This window comes from Trachemys scripta, chromosome 8, assembly GCF_013100865.1.
Source record: "Trachemys scripta elegans isolate TJP31775 chromosome 8, CAS_Tse_1.0, whole genome shotgun sequence".
NCBI classification, from domain to species: domain Eukaryota; kingdom Metazoa; phylum Chordata; order Testudines; family Emydidae; genus Trachemys; species Trachemys scripta.
In genome coordinates this window covers 46,844,010-46,844,701 of record NC_048305.1, presented here as the reverse complement: position 1 = coordinate 46,844,701, position 692 = coordinate 46,844,010, and positions in this window count along the sequence as shown.

Sequence of the window (692 nt, the reverse complement as noted above, 5' to 3'; positions counted from 1 at the left end):
GGCATGTCCCAGTTTTTCCAATAGCTCATCTGTGCGTGGCATTGGATAGTTGTCAGGACGAGTTACAGCATTTAGCTTACGGTAGTCCATGCAAAAGCGTATTTCCCCATCTGGTTTGGGAACTAGAACCACTGGAGATGCCCATGCACTATTAGAGGGGCGGATTATACCCATCTGTAGCATGTCCTGGATCTCCCTTTGTATAGCAGTTTTGGTATGAGGTGACTCCCGGTAGGGTGGGGTTCTAATTGGGTGAGCATTACCTGTGTCAATGGAGTGGTATGCCCGTTCGGTCCATCCTGGAGTGGCTGCGAAAATTGGTGCAAAGCTTGTGCACAGCTCCTTGATCTGCTGTCGCTGCAGACGTCCAAGGGTCGTGGAGAGGTTCACCTCTTCCACGCCACCATCCTTTTTTCCTTCGTAGTAGACACCTTCAGGCCACTCCGCGTCATCTGTTTCCTGGGCTGTAAACTGGCAAACGTTTAATTCTCTGGAATAAAAGGGCTTAAGAGAATTAACATGGTATACCTTAGGCTTTATGTTGGAGGTGGGGGAGGCTATGAGATAGTTAACAGCTCCTAGGTGCTCCTGGACCGTGAATGGTCCTTCCCACGACGCTTCCATTTTATGGGCCTGGAGCGCCTTTAAGACCATGACTTGGTCTCCTACTTTGAAGGACCGTTCTCTGGAAT